General features: G+C 47.1%; 1 protein-coding gene and 1 long non-coding RNA gene across 3 annotated transcripts in view; both read left to right on the forward strand.

Moving 5' to 3' along the window:
* LOC147662067 (kinesin light chain 1-like) overlaps positions 1 to 27,977 on the forward strand; it is a 427,072-nt gene that overhangs the window by 301,784 nt on the left and 97,311 nt on the right. The window lies entirely within an intron of this gene.
* Positions 9,134 to 26,452, forward strand: LOC147662069 (uncharacterized). The gene is made up of 2 exons (XR_015305984.1): positions 9,134 to 13,903; positions 25,519 to 26,452. It is a non-coding gene; the product is annotated as an uncharacterized LOC147662069 (long non-coding RNA).

The raw sequence follows: 27,977 nt of genomic DNA on the forward strand, positions 1-27,977 counted from the left end.
ATAAAGCAGGTGTGCACGTCTTTGTCATGTACACTATATAGTTGAAAAATGTGTATTCAACAAGTTTTCCAGCACTGGCAAGTGTAGAGTTTATTGCGTTATATATTGGTTCAGCCTTGCTGTAGTTAGGAGCCAAGACCCCTTCGGTTCCCTAAACCTGCGTGCTGACGGCAGTTCTTTCTTTTTCTGCGCCAGCCAGCGCAGATTCGAAGAGAAGCTTGCCCCTTAGTCATTTTTTGATGAAACATTTTTCGACTTTTGTCGAAGCCTTCTTTTAGTCATTCGAATCCTGTTAGCACTAGGGATGTCTCATCATCAGACTAGCTTCAAGCCTTGTGACTCCTGTCACAAATTGATGTCTGATGCCACCTCATGTGCCTCTGGTGCCTGGAGCGCGGCCACGATCCGAAGTTGTGCTCCGACTGCCAGGCCATGAATCAGAAGTCTTTGCGGGAGCGGTCCCGAAAGCTCTTGGAGGCCCGGAAGTTTGATCTGCGTCGTTCGAAGTCCTGGTCGAGAGGAAGGTCTCTGGACCTGTTGCTTAGCCACCACCACTCGTCATCAAAGTCTTCACACTCCTCGGGTAAGTCGCAGCACTTCGCGCGACGCAACGGGTCGTAATTTTTCAAAACGTCAAGCTCTCAAACCTGTTTGTTTCCACATTATTCTAAAAAGATGCCAAATACTACCCCATATCCACTAAATCTCTGCCAATTTAGGAAAGAGTTGAAGACTCACTTCTTTAAAGAACACTACATCACAATGCATTACCAACTACAACCCAGATTCCTCTCCTATCACTCTTTGACTTAATGCTCGTTTTAAGCCATTTACCACTGCCTTTCGGGTGGGAGGACGACTAACATTAACTGTTCGATGTATACTGAATCTCTTTAATTCAAATATGGATCTTCTGAACTCCTGCAAAGGAAGTGTATATTGTATTAAAGACGAGGAGGAAGAAATTATAGAACCACAACAACTTACGCAACTCAATTTATAGGGTCTCAACAGGAAATGTTAATTGTGGAAAGCCCTAAAGTCTGCGTATATTTGAACAGCAAAGACACAGGAATTTCAAAAAGAAGTATGAATAGTCATAGTCATAATTTCTTGTATAGCGCATATTTCACAAAAGTCTCAAGTCTCTAGGCCTCGCACACCAACCTAGCAAACGTACTCCATTGCGGGGGCCACCACATTCATCGGAAATGATTACAGTAACGAATGGGCACCATGATTGCAAGGAGTACCTTTTTAGAAACTGGGTGTGAGAACCAGTTTGTGGGTTAAAAATCTTAGCCTATTTCCTAAATGTATCTCTTTATTGCAGGATGGCCAAAAAGATGATTAAAAGAAATTTGAGATGGATAGGGGATACTGCTCCTCCAGCATCATGTGTTTGCATGTCTTTTAAGATGGCTCTTGTATTCCTCATCTCTTATCTCTCCTGCAATAAAGAACCCATCGGAACCAAAACCCATCTCTGTGTATAAATTTCTCGATCATACAGCGTCCTGGAGGCACACTGATGCAAATCATGATATAGGTGCTTAATGTAATTGCGTTTTTCATCATGTGGGTCGACATGTTTGGGCTGAAATGTATTTCTTTATTGAAGGAGGGCCAAAGAGATAATTAAAGCATCTTGGAAATGCAAAGGGATATTATTCCTCCAGCACTAGACCAGAATATATTCAGAGGACAAATATGGCATATCAGGTAGTTAGTAAGGTGAATATTCTGATGACAGAAGTGTGACTACAAGGTTCCCATCATGTGTTCCTCTGGGGGGGCACATCTACCCAGAATATAGAGACCATCATAAAAAGATGTGAAAAACAATTATATTCAGCACCTATATCATAATTTACAACAGTGTTTATGCAGGATGATATAATATTGATAAAAACCATGGATGCCGTGTTGAAACGTGTCCACCTGCTGAAGGAACAGTGGCTCCTATGCATCACCAATTTGTCTTAATCGTCTCTTTAGCCCTCCAGCAATGAAGAAATCTATGTAGGAAGGAGCCTGAGATTTTAAACCCACAAACCGGATCCCAAACCCGTTTCTTAAAAAGGGCTCCCAGTCATTTCTGAGGAATATGCCTTCCATGATGAAGCATGACTCCTATGTTTGAGGGCTAGCCGTACATCTTTATGTAATTCCTGGGTCCTTGCTGTAAACGTATACGCAGCCTTCAGGGCTTCTCACAATTAAAGGAATTCCTGTGGGAACCCTATAAATTGTGTTGTTTCTGTACTTGTGGTTATATGACTGTGTCTGGAAGGTAACACTTTGCAGCAGCCAATTTCCCTCTGTCCCCTGAAACCTATGTAGGGGTTATTTGTATAAGGTTTCTAATTATACAGCAAAGCTCTTTAATAGAGCAATCCTAGCAGAAATCCCCAGCAGTACAAATACATTGTAAGGTCACTGCCTATTTGTCAAATCCAGATGCCCACCCGCTTCCATTTGTGTGACCGAAGCTATTCGAGAGGGCCAGTAAAAGCAGATTGACATCCAAAGAGAACAGCAAACCAGAGAAGAAACCCAGGAAACAAGCAAATGAGAAGAACCTTGGAGAAGTAGAAGCAGCCAGGAAATTGAAGGGCGCGGACTGGAATTAGAGGCGCTTAAGCAGCCGGCAATAGTGCGTCATAATAATCGACTTCACAGGTATAAGTACATAGGGCAGAAAGGAGGTCATAATGTCCAACAACTTGTCTTCAATAAAAGGTTGTCTTCTTTTATGCAAGGACACAGAGACATCATTCGATTTCATGTTGACCTCGTAGACGTTACTACATGATCAGATGGTTTGAAGTAGGTCTAAAAGGTGGAAGCGTCGGAGCTGTCTGCAACTTCAAAACATCATCGAGGCTCCCACTGATGAAGGAGACCTTGCAGGCAGTAGCCCCATGTGTCCAGTGAGCACCAGACCTGAAAACATCTAGGCCCTTTTCAGACATTGGCCAGAGAACCCTACTGGGTAGGGAGACGAGATTTCCTGAAGGAGACCAGGTCCTGGGAGGCAGCAGGAGGCCTGAGAGAGCTCGCACGTCTCTTGTATGTTTTGAGGCATCTAACAATGCAAAGTAATGGGTGCAGAAAGTAGGGAGCAGAAGACGATCAGTCTGTCCTACCAAGATGAGCAAGACAACCTGGCTGATAGTTGTTTAAAAAACGTGTCTGAGTTAAAAGACCAATTGGCCAAACTGCCTGGGACTGTGTTGACATCCCACATAGAGGAATAGTGAGCACGACAGGCCCGAGGAAGAACACCTTGCATCAGCCTGGAGAAAAAGGAGCTTTTGTCCAATGGAAGGGAATACAAGGGAGGGTCTCTGTTGTAAACCACTGTAAGGAAAATGTTGATAGTCCTGTAGGAGAGACTCTTCCTGGATAGCAAGGTGAGGAAATTGGCTGTGAAAGGAGAGGTGTAAAGGGGATAGAAAATCTGGATTCCGTCCCACTAGCCAATGACACAAGAAGGCGAGTTGAAAGAGAAAACCTTTTTGGTTCCATGGACCAATCAGTCTTTTATGAGGTGGGAAGCTCTGCATGAAAGGAGTCTGTTCCCAACTAATCCTAACACCAGCTGGGCCAAGAGGTGGGAGGTGACCATTGAGAGATAGCGGGTGAGGAGTCCCCCTGGAATCTAGCTGGAGGCCCTGGAACGATGGAAGAAGCTGACTGGTATCTGTTTCACACTCGGAGGGAGAGGTACTAGAGGTAGGAGGAACAGGAGTGGGGCGTCAAGTGAGTTTTAAAGCGGCAGCGATGGAGTAGAGCACAAGGAACTGGGGAACAACATGTGCTTACCTGACGCTGAGTTGGAAGAGTGTTGGGAAGGCTGAAATCCGTGCTTGTCACAGCCAACGTTGACTCCTCAACCAAAAGGAGCTTCTTTAATTCAAATCTGAGCATTCTCTACCCTTTCATCAGCCTAGAGCATAACAACCTCTCCCAGGTACCCCGTCCCTTCTTGCTTCTCCCTTAGGACTTCAGCACATGTTTGATGCAGATCAGGACAGTAATAGTGGAGCCGTACTCACTCCTTCGGCAAACTAAAACTGATGTTTACTCTGTATAAGCCACGTGCCCGGTTTAACGTTTTTTTGGTTAAATCTTCGTGTAAAGGCTCTTATGCGATGTCAGCTCTTAGGAGAACTTTATTAGGGATGTCCTCTCTCAAAGACATGTCCTGCTACTCCCCACAGGTAGTAGGGTACTCAGTGTTGATCTCTCTTCTCTGCGGTTCTTCTACAGCACGAGCATTTCTCCATATTTGTGTCCCCATCATGTCCATGGACAGCACAACCTCTGCAAGCTCCTCCATGGTATGCTTGCATCCACGATGCACAACGATTGATCCACCTGCTAAGTGGCTTCTTTCTGTGAACTCCATGCCTCTTCAAAGCCCGACTCTGGTGCCATTCTCAATTCACTCTAGTCACCAGGGCTCCCAGGTATGGTACAAGGCAAAGATCCTCCTGCCATGCCCCAGGGTTGCTAGAAGAAGCTTCTCTCTGAAGGACTGGCGTGTTTTCACTTCTTGAGCTCTGACTGATTTCCTCCAAACCTTGTTACATCCCACTCTTTGTCGGATCCACGTTTTTCCTATTTTGAGTATTCAGATGGTGGAAATCAATAAGGAGGAACATTTAGGGAGATAAACTTCATAGTGATCTCTTAAATTGCTATGTAGCGTGCCACCATTTTGAATCTTCCACTGTCGCCAACCAAGGGAAAGGTTCACAAGGGTGGGACTGGCTTTGACCAGCAATACTTTACAGGTATGTGTAACTTCCTCCATCTACTTAAGATTGTCTTGCTTAATTAGTTTTTGTAACCCCAGTCTGTATTCAAAGCTTCTATCTTCTGTCTCTCTTTGCCTGCATCACACTCCCCAAAGAGTCCTCATCCTAATCTTTGTCCTCGTACAATTGCACATTCCTTGTCTTTCACTAACCCATCCCCTGTCCTTCAAACCCACCCAAATCAAGTCCTCATCTTTCCTGACAACACACAATCCCAGTGCATTACACAAACTTCAATCCATCACTTCTGCACAAAACACTACTCTTGTTCCCAACACAAAAGCCTCATTGAGCAGCAAGGTGTCCCTGCCAGATCCTGCACGCAGCCACCAATGCCCCTTGTGCCACACAGACACTACTACCTCTTTCCATCCATAATCTAGAATAGGCCGTCCTTCACACTGGCACACATGCTGCATCCTTCACACTGGCACCCAGGCACCATCTTACACGCTGGCACCCATGCTGTATCCTGTACACTGGCACTAATGCCACATCCCCTACACTGGCACGCATGTGACATCCTTTCCTTACACAATTGTCTGCTCTCTTAACTCGCACTAAGAGGCAGCGCTCTTTGCACACACTGTGTTTCTAACATGCTTTAATACGCCTTTCTTCCCTGCCACAGCATTACTTTGTTCCCCACACTGCGTCTTGTGTGCTATGTATGATGTGTGTACTGCTCGGTTATGGCTCTGTAAGTTGTTCTGTTTTTTCTCATCTCTGTGATTTAGGCTTAAATGCCTCCTGGGAAAATCCTCTTTGCCCAATCTCCAATTACCAGGATGTGTCTCCAACGCTGTATCCCAGGCCCTCCTCTAAAATCGCTTCTGCTTTCGTCTTCAAGAACTCTCCTGCACTCTTCAAAGGTTTCACCCATCTATCTGGTGCCACCCTGGACCCAGCGTTCCACCCAAGACCGTGACATGGAATGAGGAGTGCCGGCTTGCATTACCACCGGAAGATGAGCTTTTTTTCTGAGAGAAGGGCTGAGTCTGTGCAATGTATCCAACACCACCCCCCCCCCCTTGTGCCTGCTGCAAGAACACTGTATAGGTTATTGAATGCTCCAGTGTGGCAGAACCCTAAATGTCCTACCTTGAAGAGTTTGAGCTCCTGGACAGGAATACAAAGGCATTCTCTGCCTGCTATACTTTGCCTTGCCCCATCTCAGACATACATGGGCACTAGCAGGACCAGTGCCAACTATGCAGTCTTTCATTGTCCTCCTGGCACATCATTTTAGAGAGTAGCGTGGGGGCACTACTGTACCCTCTTCTGGGATGGAACCAGAATAGAACTGATGTCCCCTAGATTGCGGTCATGAGCATGCTAGGCCAGACCTGCCCGTGCACCACAGTTATGGGATAGGACTTTGAATATCCTCTGTTCGGATAGGACATTTGGTCCTTTGTACTAGGCTTTCCATTTCCAGACTGGGTAACTGACTGTGTGTTACGTCTAGCCCCCAACAACACATGCTGTGCTGTTTCACTGACACTGTAATCCTCGGCTCACACACTGCCACTCCTTGGGTCTAAAGTTGCACCATCTGAACTCGGATAAGACGTCCTTTCCACTGGCAATCATGCTTTTTCTGTAGAAAAAAGCTCATCCAGCCCCTGTGTCCTAGCAAAAGCCTTACTGTTCGTTCGTTCCACACCTCTGTACTATGCAACCATCCTCATTTTGTGTCTACAATGAGATGAGCCTTTGAATTTCTATCTTCTGTATCTAGTCCGTTTTCCATCCCATAGGCGAGCCTTAATCTCTTGAAAAGTAACAAAAGATGTCCTTGTCTGACTGGACATGAGTTCCCAATCCTGTCACCTGGATAGTGGCCCAGTCCCCTTTGTCTAAATTGTACAAACCTTGCAGCCCGTGATATGTTTGACCACTCATTCACAAAGCAAGCAGTTACATTTTGAGATTCATGCGGTTATCCCACTTGTGGGGCATATGTGTTCTAGGGAATAACCTTGTTCTGGGTGTGAGGCCTCTGGTACGAGTCAGTGAGATGCCAAATCAGATCAAATAAAAGGCGAGCTCTAGTCCAAAGTGTGCCAGGCTCTGAGCAGATGACCTTTACGCCTCGCCAGGAAGGTGTGCTTTGTGACCAAAAGAAGAGGCAGGGATGTGTGACTCAGTGGCCTTTGGCGCTTGTTACTGGCTTCTGTGATGTATTGTTTCTAATCTCTGCTTCTATGCATCATGTCTCGGCTACGGTCCATGGACTCCAGGCTCCGCTCGCAGTGAGATGGAGTCCGTGTGTGTCAGATTGATTGTTGTGTTGAGGCACTGTAGAGAACTATAGCTACAAACTTCGCTCTTGTGAAAGTGTGGTAGAGGGTTTTAGGTCGTGTTAAGGAGATGGGATTCTCAGGCGTCTGTTGGTTTTAGAATCCGCTCTTAGAACAGAGATATGACCTAAACCATGGGTTCAAGGACAGTGAAAGTGTGGACTTAAGGCTTATTTTGAAACTATGGTCAGGGACGGATGGGTTCTAGTTCCACCTCTCAGGAAGGTGGTGTGAGCAGAGGTTAATGGATTCTCATCTTAGCTCTTCAGGAGCAGCTGTGGTCACAAAACCAGAGGTTCTATTCCCTGCTATTCGGGAAGAGCTGTGGGCTCTAGTCTCGGCTCTTAGGGAGGTGCTGTGGGCTCTAGTCTCAGCTCTTAGGGAGGTGCTGTGGGCTCTAGTCTCGGCTCTTAGGGAGGTGCTGTGGGCTCTAGTCTCGGCTCTTAGGGAGGTGCTGTGGGCTCTCGTCTCGGCTCTGAGGGAGGTGCTGTGGGCTCTACTCTCGGCTCTTAGGGAGCTGCTGTGGGCTCTAGTCTCGGCTCTTAGGGAGGTGCTGTGGGCTCTAGTCTCAGCTCTTAGGGAGGTGCTGTGGGCTCTAGTCTCGGCTCTTAGGGAGGTGCTGTGGGCTCTAGTCTCGGCTCTTAGGGAGGTGCTGTGGGCTCTCGTCTCGGCTCTGAGGGAGGTGCTGTGGGCTCTACTCTCGGCTCTTAGGGAGCTGCTGTGGGCTCTAGTCTCGGCTCTTAGGGAGGTGCTGTGGGCTCTAGTCTCGGCTCTTAGGGAGGTGCTGTGGGCTCTAGTCTCGGCTCTTAGGGAGGTGCTGGGGGCTCTAGTCTCAGCTCTTAGGGAGGTGCTGTGGGCTCTAGTCTCAGCTCTTAGGGAGGTGCTGTGGGCTCTAGTCTCGGCTCTTAGGGAGGTACTGTGGGCTGTAGTCTCGGCTCTTAGGGAGGTGCTTTGGGCTCTAGTCTCGGCTCTTAGGGAGGTGCTGTGGGCTCTAGTCTCGGCTCTTAGGGAGGTGCTGTGGGCTCTAGTCTCGGCTCGTAGGGAGGTGCTGTGGGCTCTAGTCTCGGCTCTTAGGGAGGTGCTGTGGGCTCTAGTCTCGGCTCATAGGGAGGTGCTGTGGGCTCTAGTCTCGGCTCTTAGGGAGGTGCTGTGGGCTCTAGTCTCGGCTCGTAGGGAGGTGCTGTGGGCTCTAGTCTCAGCTCTTAGGGAGGTGCTGTGGGCTCTAGTCTCGGCTCTTATGGAGGTGCTGTGGGCTCTACTCTCGGCTCTTAGGGAGGTGCTGTGGGCTCTAGTCTCGGCTCTTATGGAGGTGCTGGGGGCTCTTGTCTCGGCTCTTAGGGAGGTGCTGTGGGCTCTACTCTCGGCTCTTATGGAGGTGCTGTGGGCTCTAGTCTCGGCTCTTATGGAGGTGCTGTGGGCTCTACTCTCGGCTCTTAGGGAGGTGCTGTGGGCTCTAGTCTCGGCTCTTATGGAGGTGCTGTGGGCTCTACTCTCGGCTCTTAGGGAGGTGCTGTGGGCTCTAGTCTCGGCTCTTCAGGAGGTGCTGGGGGCTCTTGTCTCGGCTCTTAGGGAGGTGCTGGGGGCTCTAGTCTCGGCTCTTAGGGAGGTGCTGTGGGCTCTAGTCTCGGCTCTTAGGGAGGTGCTGTGGGCTCTAGTCTCGGCTCTTAGGGAGGTGCTGTGGGCTCTAGTCTCGGCTCTTAGGGAGGTGCTGTGGGCTCTAGTCTCGGCTCTTATGGAGGTTCTGTGGGCTCTACTCTCGGCTCTTAGGGAGGTGCTGTGGGCTCTAGTCTCGGCTCTTCAGGAGGTGCTGGGGGCTCTCGGCTCTTAGGGAGGTGCTGTGGGCTCTAGTCTCTGCTCTGAGGGAGGTGCTGTGGGCTCTAGTCTCGGCTCTTAGGGAGCTGCTGTGGGCTCTAGTCTCAGCTCTTAGGGAGGTGCTGTGGGCTCTCGTCTCGGCTCTTAGGGAGGTGCTGTGGGCTCTCGTCTTGGCTCTTAGGGAGGTGCTGTGGGCTCTAGTCTCGGCTCTTAGGGAGGTGCTGTGGGCTCTAGTCTCGGCTCTTATGGAGGTTCTGTGGGCTCTACTCTCGGCTCTTAGGGAGGTGCTGTGGGCTCTAGTCTCGGCTCTTCAGGAGGTGCTGGGGGCTCTCGGCTCTTAGGGAGGTGCTGTGGGCTCTAGTCTCTGCTCTGAGGGAGGTGCTGTGGGCTCTAGTCTCGGCTCTTAGGGAGCTGCTGTGGGCTCTAGTCTCAGCTCTTAGGGAGGTGCTGTGGGCTCTCGTCTCGGCTCTTAGGGAGGTGCTGTGGGCTCTCGTCTTGGCTCTTAGGGAGGTGCTGTGGGCTCTAGTCTCTGCTCTTCAGGAGGTGCTGGGGGCTCTCGTCTCGGCTCTTAGGGAGATGCTGTGGGCTCTAGTCTTGGCTCTTAGGGAGGTGCTGGGGGCTCTAGTCTCGGCTCTTAGGGAGGTGCTGTGGGCTCTAGTCTCGGCTCTTAGGGAGGTGCTGTGGGCTCTAGTCTCGGCTCTTAGGGAGGTGCTGTGGGCTCTAGTCTCGGCTCTTAGGGAGGTGCTGTGGGCTCTCGTCTCGGCTCTTAGGGAGGTGCTGTGGGCTCTAGTCTTGGCTCTTAGGGAGGTGCTGTGGGCTCTAGTCTCGGCTCTTCAGGAGGTGCTGGGGGCTCTCGTCTCGGCTCTTAGGGAGATGCTGTGGGCTCTAGTCTTGGCTCTTAGGGAGGTGCTGGGGGCTCTAGTCTCGGCTCTTAGGGAGGTGCTGGGGGCTCTCGTCTCGGCTCTTAGGGAGGTGCTGTGGGCTCTCGTCTTGGCTCTGAGGGAGGTGCTGTGGGCTCTAGTCTCGGCTCTTAGGGAGGTGCTGTGGGCTCTAGTCTCGGCTCTTAGGGAGGTGCTGTGGGCTCTCGTCTCGGCTCTGAGGGAGGTGCTGTGGGCTCTACTCTCGGCTCTTAGGGAGCTGCTGTGGGCTCTAGTCTCGGCTCTTATGGAGGTGCTGTGGGCTCTCGTCTCGGCTCTTAGGGAGGTGCTGTGGGCTCTAGTCTCGGCTCTTAGGAAGGTGCTGTGGGCTCTGGTCTCGGCTCTTAGGGAGGTGCTGTGGGCTCTAGTCTCAGCTATTCAGGAGGTGCTCTGGGCTCAAGTCTCGGCTCTTAGGGAGGTGCTGTGGGCTCTAGTCTCAGCTCTTAGGGAGGTGCTGTGGGCTCTCGTCTCGGCTCTTAGGGCGGTGCTGTGGGCTCTGGTCTCGGCTCTTAGGCAGATGCTGTGGGCTCTAGTCTCGGCTCTTAGGGAGGTGCTGTGGGCTCTATTCTTGGCTCTTGGGAGGTGCTGTGGGCTCTAGTCTCGGCTCTTCGGGAGATGCTGTGGTGAGGATTCCATGGGTTCTAGTCTCAGTGCTTAGGGAGGCCCTCTTGTGAGGAGTCTATGGCTGAGGGGTCCATGGCAGTCTCGGCTCTTTGGAAGGTTTTGTCGTGCAAGGCTCACGGGTTCCAGTTTCAGATCGTGGGTAAGAGGCAGGGGCAGGAGTTCATAGCCTCTGGTCCCACTTCCTTTGGCAGATCTGTGATCAAGACTCCACGGGTTGTACTCTGCTATTAGGGGAGAAGAGTTGTGCAGCGTCATCTTTGGGTACCAGTCCGAGCTTTTAGAGAAGAGGAGTTAGGACTGTAGGGGCTCTGGGTTCATCTCTTAAGGAAGAACTGTGATCAGGCGTCCATTGATCTAATCCTATCTGCTGGGAAGGAGTTTTAGTTTAGAATATTTAGTTTCTGGTGTTTGGAGGTTGAGAATCAAAGGGCTCGTAGTCTCAGGAATCTACGGTTTCTGTTCACATCTCTGGGGTTGGGTGGTTAGAGAGCAGGGTGATGGGTTATAGACGCTGCTTTCATGGCTGAGCTGTGGTTCGGGATCTGTGGGGTCTAATCTTATGTAAGCGTTGTAATACTGATTGTCCTCTGAGCTCTTGGGTTGGTCAAGACTCTGGTCAAGAGCCAATGTGTCTGCTGACAACGCTTGAAGATAGGGTCAATGGCCCGTGTGCTCTAATGTCATCATTATTTGCTTTCTACTGTTTGCCATGAGGTGTAATTGGATGATGAGGAGTTCGGTTATTGGCTGCTTGGGGAAAGTGAGATTGAGGCTCCAGAAGTACTAGTAGGTGGTTTTTGGTGAGCCCCCGGGATCACTGTTTATACTCTTAGGTGGGATGTGTGGTCTATGGGCCTGACTCTCAGGCCTTAAGGAGAAATACTGGTCAAGAGCAAGTGGGTTTTAGGCAACTGATCTACAAATAACATCTGGTAGTAGCTTGATTTACTCCTAAATATATTGGAATGAGACCCTTACAGAAAAACATTTGTGTATAGAGCCCTTTGGTAAGAGGTGCTTGCTTGTGGTTGCAGTTTTCAAGGATGACCGGGGTCTTGAATGTACATGTGCTGGACCTAGACATGAGGTGAGAGCATGATTTTGTCATTGAGCTCTGGGGTAGGAGTTGTAGTCTGAAGTGATTGGTTCTTATCTTATATTTTATGAAGCACGTACAGCCAGAAGCCATGTGCTCCAGTCTTCGCTCTTAAGGAGCGGCGTGATCAGGAATATTCTGGGTCTAGTCTAGCGTACAAAGTGGAACTGGACAATAATGACCTCTGTTTTCAGCTCTAAAAGGAAAAGTGTGGTCAGCACTCCGTGTTGTCCCGTCTTTGTTTGAAGGAAGGAGGCGTGGTAGGATAACCCTGGCTTCTAGTTTATATGAGGTGCGAGCAGAAGGTTATAGTTTTGATGGTCTACTCTACTCTTAAGTAATAGTTTTAATCCAAAGACCTGCATTTCTAGTATTTGATCAAAGACCGATGTAGCCAGGACTCCATGGTTTCTAGTCATAAATCAGCTGATTCTATCAGTAGAATTTAGGGCTGGGATTATGAAATATGGCGATGGTGTTCGCTTGAAAGGTATAGCAATGTTCCTGCAGCCCTTAGTTTTTGAGTGTGTCCCTCCAAGCATTTTTACCCTCTGCTTTCTTGTGGCCCTTATACTAAAGGCAGTGCACAAGCTTTGTATAATGAGTACCAGGCGTGAATAAGAACTTGTTACCCGAGTAAGCAAGAAGAATTTTACACTACTTTGCACCAAGAGAATACACACGTTACAGCCTACAAGGAGAGGAGTTTTGTGTCACTACAAGTGGCTTGTTTCCCTTTTCACTGTATCGACTCTACCCTTTGCACCACAGATGGAGCCTAGTGCAGCAGTAATACTTGAAGATTGTCTGGCACTACTGCAGGCGGGGACAGATTGTTGGCATGTTTGCCGCTGGCATATCTCCTTATCATTTACTTCTACGTCCAAGCCCTGAAAGAACAGTGACCCACAGGAGGAGGAACTCAGCCTTCTGTCTGCCATGTGCAATGACCAGAGGCTCCGTGACCTCAGCGAATAAGACAAGGCCACCGTTCTTTGCATTCTTTTGTTTTTGGATTTGTTCAAATCTAAAATATGAGTATAGGTGTTAGATTGAATTGTCCAGAGGTATATTGTTGGTACAGGGATGCCTCGTGGCACCCAGGATCTGAATCTCTGGCCCTCTCCTGCCAGGTCAGGGTGTTATGGGCAATTCAGGGCAGCGCCAGGTAGCTGGGCCTGCACCCGGTGTTGTGCCAGCTGCGAGGAGCCTTGTTTCATGGGACTGTATGGAGCAGCCAATCTAGATCATTGGGGGCATCTCCAGCCTTGGTGTAACCACATCTGCTTCCAAAATTATAAATAAAAAGTGCAAAAGTTGGAAAGATGCCTCCCTTATCTGTGTTGAAATGCATTCAACGTACCAAATTATTGCAGCTCATCGAAGAGCCAAGACCACAAACGACTGTGATTATCTAGTTTCTGATTAGAACTTTGTCAGTTAGCACAGCATTCTCTCAATCGTGTAAAGACTACAATACAATTTAAAGGTGTTGCAGATGTTTAGCTTTGGGGGCGACAAAGTAACCCCAGAATAAAACTGGGCTAGCTGCAGGACACAGCTTAAGGTACTGGAGAGAGCAATACTGCCTCCCATCGCCCTCGAAGGCGCCTTCCTGGCACGGGGAAGGTGTTTCAGCGACTACAGAAAGCTTTGGTTGCCCTGCCTTCAGAGCTTTCTGATCAGGGATTTAAACCAAAAGCAGACCCAATCCTCGAGGCACCAACCCCATGTCTCATGACTGCAGTGCGTTGCTTTGGTGTTAGTTTTTTCTGTTTTTATAACATGTATAAAATATTAAGCTGTTTGTAGAAATGCTCAGAACCGTATTCCTCAAAGTGAGTGGTGAACAGAGCCGTTGCATGCAAAAGGTTTGAAGATTGATTTGCCAGCCTTTGGATCTTGCTGGCCCTGATGTTGAGCCTCGTGGAAGGTGAGACGTTCGCTCACTCTTGAGGGACAGTGCATTAACTGTCCTCTTCATCCATGCTCCCGCCCCACCACTGAGACACCTCCCAGCTCTGAGGAACACCAGCTGGAACATTCCTTATGGCATCTGCTGGTGCTCTTGGTCTCCAGCCTCTCAGAAGATACTACACATAAGGATATCTTTGTTGACAATTGATGTCCGAGACAGTGTCACCTATCCACTGCATTCTCTTAAGAAGCAGGCATCATTACCACAAGTAAATAGTGTGAACCCTTTCATAATACATTTAGTTTAAAAAAATCAGCAGACACATTTAGTTCATAATTGTTAACTATGTATTTTACATTTACTTGGAAAACAAATAGTTAAAAAATGTTGGGGATAAACGTAAAGATGTGGGGGGTTTATCCCCCAAGGATCAAAAACCAGGGGTTAGGGCGTGAAGAGGTAGTACTCGAAGGAGTACTAAAGTGGATGCATCTTCCTCCATGCAATGGTTCAAGGAAACCAAAAGATCCACCTCAGAGAGGTTTGAGGTTCCGTGACGGTTCCGTGACGACTTGAACCCGTGTTTTCAAGTTTGTCGAAAATACATAAAATTAGTATCAGCGAACCGCAAATGATCCATTTAGTATATCCTAGTGTTTTCGCTACGCTACGAGCAAGAGCACTCCTTCCACTGACACATTTCTGATATACACACGGCATCCATCTTAAGATCATGGCCGCCATTTTGTGGTTCCTTGCCCTCACATATGCAATAGCCTCTGATCATTTCATTCACTTCACTTTGATTAAGGACACGTAGCCTTAGCCGGAGATTCACCTCTTACATGACACGTGCACCTTAAACCAGATCACGCTGAAGCTGCATGACTCGACAAAGGCTGCCTCCTCTGCCCGAGGCCAGCCCACCTGAACTGGTTTTCCTGCCCATTGTACCTGATCATGATTAGGCGGCCGAAGCCGGTAGCCTTGCCCATTTACAACCCACAAACATCTCTTATCCCGCTTTTCTATCTTCTGCACCTGGCTCTGCTCCTTTCCTTCTGGGCCTTTATTAGGGGGAGGTAACGAACTTTACGATGAGGCGGTCCGGGTCTTGAATGCAATATTGACAAGGGATTGTGATGGACTGGTGGGAACCCCTCTTCGTGATGTTTGGTATCAGATATTATCGACAGTTCCTGTGTAACGCCAAATATTTATTGTTTAGAGACACAAAGGTTTGGGAATGTACCGACATGTGAAATATTTGCCTAGGGCACAATTTTTAGTATATAAGGAGCAACCCACTTTGTACAAATCGAACAGTCTCCTAGATTCTGCCCGTGTGTAGATTCTGTGACTTCTGTGTCCCTGCAGTAATAAACCTTTGGTCTTTGACGCCACCATCGAGAAGCCCGTGTTTCTGTTCATTTGTGCACCAAGGCAGGTGGAACTCCGGGGTCTTCGGGTGTTGTACCCTGACACCTCTGGACGGAACCAAAAAGTCCAGAACTCCAATTGGCGCCCAACGTGGGGCGACGTCATTCGGTACCGGTCCAAAAGCCTGAAGAGTTCGAGAAGCTTCGTGTGAAGATTCCTGAGGGAGGCGCCCCACTTCATCGATCCCGGCATATCGCAAAAGTGGCCCTGAAGTTCTCTTCCACGAGGGTTCCCGTTCAGGACGGCTGCAGTGGGCCGTTGCCTTGACCGTCGCCCTGTCTTGGACCCGAAGTGGTGCAGTCCTTAGTACGGCGAAACGTGACGGGTTTCTCCTTGGTGACGTCTTCAGTGCCTCAGTTAAGTATTTAGTGATAGCTAGCTGGTTACTTTTGTGAGGATTGTTAAAAATCCTTGATCGGTTCTTGGTTTGGTTTGGTTTTGTAAGATTATCACTAGTTGTTCTGGTTACGATAATCTATTTGGTTCAGTTTTGGGTATCGATACATCAGTTCGTTTTGGTAGGCCTAAGTTCTTGGTTCAAGTGCACAATTTGTTTCGTGTTTTGTTTGTTTTGTGTTCCGGACTGAGAATGGTAAGTCGGAAAATGTTGTCTTGTTTTAGTTGCCACAGTGACTCACAATTAGAGGATTCCTGTCTGGTTCCTCCGATTGGGACTCCCCTATATGACCTATATTGTAAGTATGGTGTGGGTCCTATAACTTATAATGAGATATGGGTCCGTTATTGTAAGAAGGATGGTGTCCTTAGTTGGCCACTGCATGGTAGTTTTGAACAAGAGATTCTCGACAATTTAGAAGAGAAATTGTTTAGGAAGAAAGCCCGGCCGGCAATGTTTGACTCTTTTCGTTATTGGCGGAAAGAATCCAAACAGAGAGAAATGAAAAGGTTGAAAAAAGAGCAAAAAGAACAAGAAGAGTTAACTCTAGAGCAAGCGACTAAGCAGTTGCAGGCTAACGAGTGTGAGAAAGCCATAGATGTAGCCATTAGAGAGCGTAACTTAGCGATTGACAAGTGCTATCCTGCCTTGCCATCGAAAATGGCTAAGATACTGGAGGATTCCGAAAACGATCCTCTGCTATCTTATCTGTTACGGTCGCCTCCACCGTATGCACAAGGTGCTACGGCTCCACTGATCCCGAATGTTCAATTGCCGGTTGCTGGACAACCTGGTGTTCTTGTTCCTCAGAATCAAGTTCTTATACCTCCTGTGGTGAATGTAAATGTTCCTACAGCTCCTCCTCTTCCTGCACTGCCCGCTCCTATACCTACCACTGTACCTATTGGTCCTCAAACTATTTTCCTCGATACTCCTACTGTTTCGTCATCTATTCCTACCTCTACTGCGTTCTCTATGTCTGCGAGTGTACTAACTCCACTTTCTGTTCGTCGAAGAATTACTGATTCTGTTACTAATATGCTGTCTCCTATATATAAAACCTTGATTAAGACTCCTACTCCTGACTCTGTTCAGAGACGGAGTCAGCTTCCAAGTACTGAGGAACGGGGAGTTTTAGACTCCACAGCTCTCAGATGGATTACAAAAGTTAGAAGATATAGTACGAAAGATGTGTTAGAGACATTTATGCAATGGGGAGAGCCAACACAGCGATACGTCTTCGACGAGATGTGCTCGTTGTTGCGTGAGGAAATAGAAGAAGACGATGTCGAATCAGATTTGGAAGATTTAATTAAGATTCAAAAAGAGTTTGCTGCTGGAATGATAGTGGGCGATAATATAAAGGAAGCGATGGAACTCATTTTGAGTTTTAGGAATGATCCATCTCTTCGTTCGCCGAGAGATTTAGAGAAAGGTAGAATGAAGCTAAGTCGCCAATATCCTATGAGGGAAGTTCCTCCAATTTGGCGCGAAGCAGTACAACGTGATGATAATGCGGGTATTGCAGCTGCTCCAGCACAGTTCCAAAGAGTATGGATACATATTCCGTGGAAGCGAGCAGAAGTGTTAGCAGTGAAACAGGCCTTGCCAGATCCACGTAAGAATCCAGCCGGATATTACAAGGAATTGACACAGACAGTTGAGGCTTGTATAATGAACTTAGCCGACATTGATATGTTGTTTGGTAATGTAGTTCCACAACCAGTGTGGGCTAAAATTCGTAGAGAGGATCATCAGGCTGCTTTAGGTGGTGATTGGGCAGCTATCACTGCAGCAGATGCTCAACAAATAGGTGGTGCGAAACCCGAACCCCTAATTGCTAATCTTCCTGGCAGAATAATAGATTTAATGAAGACTCTGATGCCAGCATTGCGTGTTAATTGGGATAAATTATCCGCATGCAAGCAGAAGAAAGACGAAAGTGTCTCCGACTTCTTCACGAGGTTCGAAGAGACTTTTTTAGACCATAGTGGTCAGGATATGAGCACTGAAGGAGGACAGAGATTGTTTGTCGATAAATTTGTGCATAATTTGTTACCTGAATTATGCAATAAATTGAAAGACTCAGAAAGTGCGTGGGCTGTATCTACGACAGCGCAAATACTTGCGACTGCACAGTACTATGAAAATAGGGATAAAGAGGAAAAGGAGAAATCAGAGAAGAAAACGAAAGATTTAAAGACTAAAGTTCTTTTACAGCAGGCGTATCCGCCTCGCACGAATCAGACTAATATGCAACAGAATTCGTATCAAAAGACAGATTATAATTCGACCAGGCCTCAATACCAGTGGAATCAGTGTGCGTACTGTAAGAAAGAGGGTCACTATAAAAATGATTGTCAGATTTTAGCGCAAAATAATGCGGCAGCAGCTCAGAGAGGTCGTGGTGGTTTTGCACAGAATTCTAGAGGTCGGGGACGAGGTGCTATGCCTCCACAAACTAATGATCGTCCTTCTAATCACTTTGATCAGCGAAATGTACAGTCAGCTCAACAGAATAGATCTCAGCAATATCTTGTTGAGGATTATTGTGAAGTTGAAGAGGGATTTCAACAAAATGGGTACTAGGACAGCCATAGACAGAGAGAGGGAGTAGTATCAGTTCCAGTGGATCAGAGTGGGCTTTATGTCGCAGTAGCAACATCAGGTGTAGTCGAACCGTTTCTGTTGGATACTGGTGCCGCAAAAAGTTCTATCATGCATGCGAAACTCCCTGGCGCACCTTTGTCTGGCTCAACAAATGTTTCCGTAGGTTTTTCAGGCGCCCCTGTGTACAACCCGATATCTGGTCCTTTGTCTATTTCTGTTGGACCGTGTCAATTGAAAGCACCCTTAATTTTGACGACAGGTTGTAATGAAAATCTGCTTGGTTTAGATTTGTTAAAACGACTATATGCGACATTGTACTGTTCTCCGGAAGGAGTACAGCTTACTTTGGGTAAAAGACTCACCTCTCCGATGTACTTGTCAATGGACAAACTCCCGCCGGAGCTACGTTCACTCCCTGATTCTCTTTGGGCGACTGGTCCCAATGATGTAGGTCTACTAGAGATTCCACCGTATGTAGTAACTTTGAAAGCGAATGTGAAATTTCCAAGAATTCCTCAATATAAAATATCGAATGAAGGTGAGCGTGCACTCTTATTGATTGTGCAAGATTTGATTAAAAAAGGTGTGGTTGAAGAAACGCGAGGAAATGTTTGTAATAGTCCTGTATTGCCGATTTTGAAACGAACAGATCCTACAAAGCCTCCAGTCTATAGGTTTGTCATAGACCTTAGAGAAGTTAATAAGATTGTAATTCCGCAGTTTCCTGTAGTGCCAGACATTACTGCTTTGTTAACATTGATTCCTGCTACAGCTACATGGTTCTCAGTCATCGACTTGAAGAATGCCTTTTTCAGCATTCCGATAGCCGAGGAAAGCAGAGATATTTTTGGCTTCTGTTTAGGAGGTCGCAGTTTCAGATTTAAACGCGCTCCACAAGGCTACTGTGAAAGTCCATCTATTTACAGTCAAGCTTTAAAAAGCCAGTTAGATTCTTTTGTCCTTCCTCCAGGTTCTGCCCTAGTACAATACGTAGATGATCTTTTGGTGGCTGCCGATGACAAGGAAACTTGCAAGGCAGCTACAATTTCACTATTGCATCATTTGTCTAATTTGAATCATAAGGTGTCACCTTCCAAAATGCAATATTGCTGCCAAGAAGTAACCTACCTAGGTCACCTCTTATCAAAGGAGGGAAGGAAGTTGACCCCAGAAAGAATAAAAGCAATTACGCAGATGAGTGTTCCACGCACACAGAGGGAAGTACGTGCCTTTCTAGGTATTACCTCCTACTGTAGGCAGTGGATTCCAAATTTTTCACTTTTAGCAAAGCCATTGGTAGCTTTGACTGGGAAAAATGTTCCGAGTCCGGTGCCATGGTCTGATGAATGTCAAGAGAGTTTTGCTGAATTACGAAAAGCTTTGTGTTCAGCTCCTGTATTGGGCACACCTGATTACAGTAAGCCATTCACGCTCTACGTTCACGAAAGAGAAGGTTGCGCGTTGAGTGTCTTGACACAGAAGTTTGGTGATAAACAACGCCCTTGTGCGTATTTCTCATCAACATTAGATCCGGTAGCTAGAGCATTGCCTAGTTGTTTGAGGGCTACAGCGGCAGCTGCAGCTTCCATTCGACAATCTGCTGGTTTGGTGATGAACAATATGCTAGTGGTCATGGTTCCTCATGCAGTGGACACACTCATGAACCGAACGAAGACACAACACCTTACTAGTGCGAGATTATCTGGTTACGAGCTGACGTTATTAGCGAGTCATATTCAGATCAAAAGATGCAATGTATTGAACCCAGCAACATTGTTGCCGACTGATCAAGAGTCGAGTGATTCTGAGCCACATGACTGTTATTTCAAAACGGAAGAAGAGACAAAAGGTCGTATCGACTTGAGAGATACTCCTCTATCCGACCCAGATGGTACGCTGTATGTGGACGGGTCATGTTTTAAATTGGAGAATGGTGATGTGACTGCTGCCTACGCGGTAACGACTTTGAAGACGATTGTGGAGACTGCAAGAGTGAGTCAGAATTCTGCCCAAGCTGCAGAGTTAATAGCTCTTACGAGAGCGTGTGTTTTAGCTGAGGGAAAGAGAGTGAATGTGTTTACAGATAGTCAGTACGCATTTGGCGTGGCCCATAGTTTTGGCCGGTTGTGGAGAGAAAGGGGTTTCATTACGTCCCATGGGACTAAGATTCAACATGGTCAGCTAGTTAACGACTTGTTAGAATCTCTAACCTTACCGACTGAAGTTGCGATTGTGAAGTGCAGTGCTCATAAAGCAATCACGGATGATGTTGGTCGGGGAAATGCCTTTGCTGATGAAACCGCTAAACAGACAGCTAGAGACATGATGAGTAGAATGTATGTTGCTACGTCTGCAAGATGGATTGCTGAGTCTGGAATGTGTGAGGACACAATGGAAAGTGTGAAAGAGATTCAGAAAGAAGCGACTGAGGAAGAGAAACGCGTATGGAGAGAAAGTACGGGCAAATTGGACTCGAATGGATGTTGGATCGATTTGACAGAACAGCAGCGTTGGATGTTGCCTGATGCGTATGTGCTTGCAGTAGTGACGATGGCGCATGGAGTGGCGCACATAAGTTCTAAAGGGATATGTAAGATGTTAGCTCCGGTTTGGAAGAATGAGGGAATCAGTAAGTGTGCAGAGAGAGTGGTGAAAAATTGTATGGTGTGCTTGATGCATAATCCTGGCAAGGGAACTCCAACTCCAGCTGGTCATTTTGCTCCTCCTTCCTGTCCCTTTGAAGTAATACAGTTAGACTTCATTCACATGGAACGCTGCAACAATTTAAAATACGTCCTGGTGGTGGTTTGTGCTTTTTCCAGGTGGATAGAAGCATACCCACTAAAGGACAACACTGCTTTATCAACTGCCAAAATTCTTCTCAAAGAATTTTTCCCTAGGTTTGGAATGCCACGGATTGTATGGTCAGATAACGGAAGTGAGTTTATAGGGAAAGTTATGCAGAGTGTGTGTGCTGGTCTAGGATTGAAACAAAAATTTCATAGTGCGAACCATCCCCAGTCTGCTGGTTTAGTTGAGGGTTACAATGGCACCCTCAAGCTTAAAATAGCCAAAATTCAAGCATCCACAGGTTTGGCTTGGCCAGACGCACTTCCTTTGGCCTTGTTATCAACGAGAGCAACAGTGCATTCTAGAATAGGGCTTTCTCCATATGAGATTGTATTTGGCCGCCCGGCAAATGTCTGGGGTGTGCCAAGGCCTAAACAATTCTGCTCCATTGAATATCCTATGTTGATAGACTATCTTTACGACTTGACTGCTAAATTAAGTCTTATTCATCAACAGGTCTTTGATGCTTTGCCAAAACCTCCGGAGAGTCCAGGGCATCAGCTGAAACCCGGCGACCACGTGGTGGTCAGAAATTTTGCGAGGACAAAGAATCTTCAGCCTCGCTACATCGGCCCCTTCCAAATCCTGCTGGCGACGAGGACAGCTGTACGTGTTGCTGGTCGCAAGCACTGGATCCACGCTTCTCACGTAAAGCGTGTTCCACTGCCGCTGCCCTACGACGACTGGGTGAAGAAGGGAATTGGTGCCTCCGAAGCTGAAACAACTCCGAAATTTGTCCCTTTCAGCGATGCCGATTTGATTTCTGACACTTTGAAACGTGACTCTCCTCTTGAAAAGACTGCTTTGAACATTGAAAATTTGTCTCCAGCATCAGAAGAAACTTTGCCATCTGCGAACGTAAACTCTGCAACAGCTGCTAGTGATACACTATTTTCCGATCAAACAGTACCAGCGAAGAAAAGATACAACCTTAGAAGCCATAAAAAGGACTAATAAAGCAGGCAACTGCATACTGTGATTTTGATATATATATATATATTTTGAACTTTTGCCTTCAGCCAGGAAGTTTGTTATTGTTTATTGTTTTTAAAATTGCCTTGCCGTCTGGGTAGCCGTAGGGTCGTGGCTGTGTGCCTAGTTTGAATTTGCAGGGGTCTGACACAAGGTCGATCTTTCTGTTAGTACTGGGAACTCCCAGGGCTGACAGAGGCATTTTCATCTACGTACACATCATCAGTGGTCGCGAGCGGATTGTAGAAGATGGAACTTCCTGCGCTGCAACGAGAAAATGTGATTTACGTTCGCAGAAACAGACTAAATAGAATTCTTCATAGCAAATGTTTCTTGATGCAATGTGCCATTACATTTTTGATTGTTTTAGCAACACTGGTGGGTGGAATTGTCTTTAGCATAAATTTGATTTTTGTGCCAGTATCTACAGTACCTCCCCTTGATCCTGCTATTTCTACTGTTTCTTCTATACACTCTTTTCACTCGTTTCCGGAACATGAGCAAGCTCGACGCTCAGAATTCATTAATAATACTTTTGTACAGCTCTTGCACCAACACCAACTGGTAGTTAACACGACAGACTGTTGGGTGTGTGGCTTGATACCCCACACTATGGATAAAGGTATTCCCTATCTGGTTTTGCCTTTCAGCTACAATGGATCATTTCAGGCCCTTCAAACCATCTTTGCTTATGCTCTTGAGACCTATCCTCCACGTCCACCACGTTCCACTAAATATAACTCTGCCAACAAAGCTTTAGTCCAGGGAATTATTGACATGGTCAAAGACGTCAATAATACTCCATCATACCCTAGAGACGAATTGCGAGTATATTTAAGTTGGAATACTTCAGAGTATCGCCTTAGTTTAGGAGAAAGCAAGCGTAAAAGCTCAACTCCAATCTGGGTCGTACCTCACCGAGGTCAGGTCTGTTTGCAAGGTAATGGGAGAAATCCGAGAGCTCAGCTAGGGAGGAGTGAGTGCGTAGAGACTTATGTGTTTCCGGCTAACTCTTCCCCTGCCTTTCTTACTGCTAGGGGTACCTATTTCATTTGTCGAGACAGAGCTTATACATGGTTGCCTGCCGACTTCTCAGGATCATGTTATATTGCTCGATTATTGCCTCCGACATACACTGCTTCACCTGATTACCACAGAACAAGAGTAGCGAGAGGTGTCTTCAGCAAGGAAGATACAGCTGGTCAGGAAGCTGGAGACTTCTTCAAAGGCTTCCTTCCGTTCTGGGGGCCTATGGCCAATAGTAGAAACATACGTCAGCTAACACGGGTAGTTGAATCTACTATTACCGAAACTGCTGGTGCCCTTAGCAATCTGACAGCTGAGCTTCAGGCGGATAGGCTCATGACATTGCAGAACCGTATGGTTCTAGATGTTATACTTGCAGATCGAGGTGGGGTATGCAGAATGATCCAATCGAGCTGCTGTGTCTTTATTCCTAATAATGCTCCAACAGTTTACGAGGCGATCTCTAAGTTGCACAAGATTTCGGACTCCATACATGTAGATGAGGGAAACTGGTCCTTTATGGAGTGGGTTTGGACTCTGATCTCAGCGTGGGGATGGAAGGTTCTAATGGTCATTGGTGTCATCTTAATATTACTATTCTCATGTTGTCTGATTATCCAGTGTGGTCCTGCTCTGTGTAGTCTTTGTGCTACAACCTGTTTTAGGAAACCACCTGCGTTTGGAGAAAAGACACGAGAAAGGATGATGATACAACAGCATGTCACTGACCTGATGAGTATAGAACTAGATTCTGACATAGACTGAGTAATTGCCTATGTAAGGGCAAAAGGAGGGTCTGAGGTTCCGTGACGGTTCCGTGACGACTTGAACCCGTGTTTTCAAGTTTGTCGAAAATACATAAAATTAGTATCAGCGAACCGCAAATGATCCATTTAGTATATCCTAGTGTTTTCGCTACGCTACGAGCAAGAGCACTCCTTCCACTGACACATTTCTGATATACACACGGCATCCATCTTAAGATCATGGCCGCCATTTTGTGGTTCCTTGCCCTCACATATGCAATAGCCTCTGATCATTTCATTCACTTCACTTTGATTAAGGACACGTAGCCTTAGCCGGAGATTCACCTCTTACATGACACGTGCACCTTAAACCAGATCACGCTGAAGCTGCATGACTCGACAAAGGCTGCCTCCTCTGCCCGAGGCCAGCCCACCTGAACTGGTTTTCCTGCCCATTGTACCTGATCATGATTAGGCGGCCGAAGCCGGTAGCCTTGCCCATTTACAACCCACAAACATCTCTTATCCCGCTTTTCTATCTTCTGCACCTGGCTCTGCTCCTTTCCTTCTGGGCCTTTATTAGGGGGAGGTAACGAACTTTACGATGAGGCGGTCCGGGTCTTGAATGCAATATTGACAAGGGATTGTGATGGACTGGTGGGAACCCCTCTTCGTGATGTTTGGTATCAGATATTATCGACAGTTCCTGTGTAACGCCAAATATTTATTGTTTAGAGACACAAAGGTTTGGGAATGTACCGACATGTGAAATATTTGCCTAGGGCACAATTTTTAGTATATAAGGAGCAACCCACTTTGTACAAATCGAACAGTCTCCTAGATTCTGCCCGTGTGTAGATTCTGTGACTTCTGTGTCCCTGCAGTAATAAACCTTTGGTCTTTGACGCCACCATCGAGAAGCCCGTGTTTCTGTTCATTTGTGCACCAAGGCAGGTGGAACTCCGGGGTCTTCGGGTGTTGTACCCTGACACCTCTGGACGGAACCAAAAAGTCCAGAACTCCAGGTTAAAGTATGTCTAAATGTATAAGGCATACACAGTGTTTGTTAAAATGCCCCTCACACACCAAAAGGGCCCTTGGTGTCCTGCTTCATCATCGGGGTCTTCTCGCCCCGCTGCGGGACGGGGCGTGCTACGACTGGCAACTACGCTGGTGCACTCAATTAATGTAAGTGCTATGTGCGGTGTATTGGAGTGAGTGAAGTAGGGTCAGGGGTGAATGAAGAAGTGGTGTTAAAAAACACCTGGCCTTATGGAAAAACAAATTTTATTTGGTCATAGGCTGGTATCATTAAAAAAGTGGGTCGGAGAAATCATGCAGACAATGTGCTGATTTTCCTAGGGTGTCAACATGTTTCGGAGCTGTGAAAGCTCCTTCGTCAGGACAGAGTAAGATCCCTCTGTCACTCACTATGTTGCTATCAATAAGTTGTGAAAAGAAAAATATACATGTGAATTGTTAAAATACAATACCTATGTTGTATGATTTTATAGGGTTGTTTGAGAAGCTCTATCGGTATTTCTGAGTATAAGCTATGAATTAAAGGAGTCAATGCCCCATGAGCCTTCGGGTTTGAGAGGTTCAACAAACGAAAATGTCATCTGTAAATGCAGTAGTAAAGTGCTCACGTCGGGATGATGAGAGAGGACGTGAGCACTTTTTTACCGATACCAGCTTATGACCAAATAAAATTTGTTTTTCCATAAGGCCAGGTATTTTTTAACACCACTTCTTTATTCACCCCAGACCCTACTTCACTCACTCCAATACACCTCACATAGCACTTACATTAATTGAGTGCACCGGTGTAGTTGCCAGTCGTAGCACGCCCCGTCCCGCAGCGGGGCGGGAAGACCCCGATGATGAAGCATGGCACCAAGGGCCCTTTTGGTGTGTGAGGGGTATTTTAACAAACACAGTGTATGCCTTATACATTTAGACATACTTTAACCTCTCTGAGGTGGGTTTATCCCCCAGCCTAGCCATTACCTCTACTTTGGTCATTTCTTCTACTTTAGCTATCCTCTCGCCCTGCATCATGTTAACTGGGCATTTACTCTTCTAATTCCTGTCCTAGCACATTGGGACTCTGGGATTAGGTCATGGAAATGGTAGGTCTAGGTAACACCTACGTTATTAATGTGCAAAAGTGTTAAAGTGATTTCCTAATGTCTCCTATTACCAGCATTGGTTCACTTTTCTCCACATCACAACACACACACGTGCAGGGCATGGAGTCTAACTATATCATAGATCACACCCTCTATTACAGGCTTTGTATGTGCTGTGCCTGATAAGTGACAACACACTGAGTAGTTTGTAGGGTGGGAAGAGACCTCTGCCAGCCGTAAAGTAAACTAATAAATTGGGAATGGAATGGATCTCCATTTCTTCTATACTTGCTCTGAGGCTGAAGTGTCATTCATAAGATTGTGCCTTGGAGGCTAGCTCAGTGCAGAGCAGTGTGGCATCCATTCGTAGGGGTCCTTCTCGAAAGCGCTCCCTGCGCCAGCAACACCCCACCCTGACTCCAGTACTCCCCTTAAACATCAACATCAAGCCTACATTCCTCTCTTGCACTTTTACAGATCCCCACTCTGACTCCACTTCCTCTGCCATCTTGTGATGTGTCCTCTTCTTTCCTTCTCTTCTGTGATGACCTGAGGTATCTGCTTCTCACCTTCCACGATGTCCCCAGCCTCCACCCTCGTGCTCTGGTCTCATTCGCCCTCCCGCTTTGTGGAATCGCCCCCTGAATATTTATATCCTTGATATCTGTGATAATCCATTGTTTGCCAGCGAGCAGCGCTCCCGTTCCCTACACTGTAGATGCTGTTTTCCCTTGAATGTCTTGAGCTGCTTCAGCTGTTATTAAAGGTGGACTGAGCTGAAGAGTGACCGACTCTTTGTCTTTTTTTGAGCTGCGGCGTCCTGGGGTTGGGTGTTGGACCATACTTGGTGTCTTACCATGGGCTGTGTATTCACAACGCCTGCAGTGCCTTGGCTTTGGGTAACAGAGTGCAGTCGACTTTGAGAGTTGTGTACAGTTACAGGGTAGACCCTTGCAGAATCCCAGCTAACAGCAGGTCTCTTTATTGTGAAGTCTCCAGCGTGCGTCTGTCAGATGGATATCTCACGTGCAAGTCAGAAGGAGTCAAATGCAGAATATATTTGAATCAGACACATTTTCTTTGCTTCATAACCATAGACTCATGCAGAGGTATCTTGATAACACCAACCAAGACCCTTCAAGGAATAACGCTGCACAGAGAGACGACATTCAGACTTAGCTGACTGCAAACATCTGCAGAGTTGCAGGATAATGGTCTACTGAGCTCCACTTGAACCCATGGTAGAGCACCGGAAGGAATCCGCACAGCTAAGATGCCCACGGTGAAGTGATCCTCCATACTAACCACTGCAGAGTGATGGGTTACAAATAGACATTGTCCAGAGGCCTTTAGGGCTCAAGGAAAGCCTGCCACCCCAGTAAAGCCAAGGAGCTTACTGCAGTAATATGTGTACAGCCATAGAACCCACCCCCCACATGAACCGCCAACCACCATTGTCAGTAATGTCTACACCGGCCTGTTTGCCTGTAGACCAGCAGCTGCCAGTAGACTCTTCTCAAACACGAGAACAGTGCTCCCCTAGACACAAGCCCTAGATTCTCTCTCACACTCCTTCTCTAGTATGATCAAGTCAGAATAATCTGAGAGCTGGCAGCCAGAGAGTGTTTACAGGTGCCCTTCTCAATAGAAGTTCTGCCATCCAAAACCCCCTTTCACATTCCCAACCTAATTATGAAAAGCTTTCCCCTTGTCCGAGATGCCACAGACAAGTGATCTAAAGATGCATGCACTCCTGAAGTAATGCTACCTTCCTGCTGCCACCGCGTGAAAACCAAAGCCTGGATGGATGTCTGTGATGGCGATTGTAGACATCTCTGTGATTCAGCCACCTTCAACCAAGTGCAGTTCTTGCACAATGTGTCCCCACATCGTGTGCCTGTACAGAATGAATCTCATCGTCCTGCATCCAGTGTTCTGCCTCACTCTTTCTGCTGTCCAAGTGGTTGTTCCTCCTGCTGTCCTGAAAATTTGAAGCAGACAATCCTCCCAACGGATTGCGCCTGGAGAGTCGTGAACGACCAACAATATTTGCTTCGCTCAAGTAGTTCACCATGGAGGCCACAGGTCATGATTTAAAAACAATACATTTAGGAATATCAGCCCTGGCGTATTCAAGCGCCCATCAGCTCCCAAGTCATGGATGATATTGGAACCAAACCTAATTGGAAACACAATATGGGCCTGTCATCCAGAAACAGAACTGCAGAAGGGCCACCCAGACATGCTTCTTAAAGATCGCTTGGAGCAGAAGACCCATCTTTGCCAGCCCTACTGAAGCTTGACCAGC

The sequence above is a fragment of the Lissotriton vulgaris genome, unplaced genomic scaffold (genome assembly GCF_964263255.1).
Source record: "Lissotriton vulgaris unplaced genomic scaffold, aLisVul1.2 SCAFFOLD_811, whole genome shotgun sequence".
NCBI classification, from domain to species: Eukaryota; Metazoa; Chordata; class Amphibia; order Caudata; family Salamandridae; genus Lissotriton; species Lissotriton vulgaris.